The sequence below is a fragment of the Neophocaena asiaeorientalis genome, unplaced genomic scaffold (assembly GCF_003031525.2).
Source record: "Neophocaena asiaeorientalis asiaeorientalis breed wild unplaced genomic scaffold, Neophocaena_asiaeorientalis_V1.1 scaffold7, whole genome shotgun sequence".
NCBI classification, from domain to species: Eukaryota; Metazoa; Chordata; class Mammalia; order Artiodactyla; family Phocoenidae; genus Neophocaena; species Neophocaena asiaeorientalis.
In genome coordinates this window covers 22,385,173-22,385,554 of record NW_020185337.1, presented here as the reverse complement: position 1 = coordinate 22,385,554, position 382 = coordinate 22,385,173, and positions in this window count along the sequence as shown.

Genomic DNA, 382 nt, shown 5'->3' with positions numbered 1-382 from the left:
AAAAAAATAAGTATTTCCCACATATTCTTCTGGCAACTATTGGCTGATTAGAGTCTCTCAAAATATTAGGGAATTCTAATAGCATTAATTAGATTAACAAATTTTTACAATGCAAATTTCCATGAACAAAAATATTTTATAAATGTAAGAGGCAAAAGACGTAAGAATATTTTTCCAATATTTCACTGCTAATAAATGTGATTTATATTACAGTGAGATATTTGCCATCTATAAAATCACTTTGCCAATGTTGTAAAAGTTACTAGGAGACCACTCTAAAGCTATCTTTGGAGGAATGTAGCATGATAGCAACATGACTCTACCTGATATTTGGTCTATTTTAAAGCCCCAGTGTTGCTGTGAAATTGTATGCACACTATAA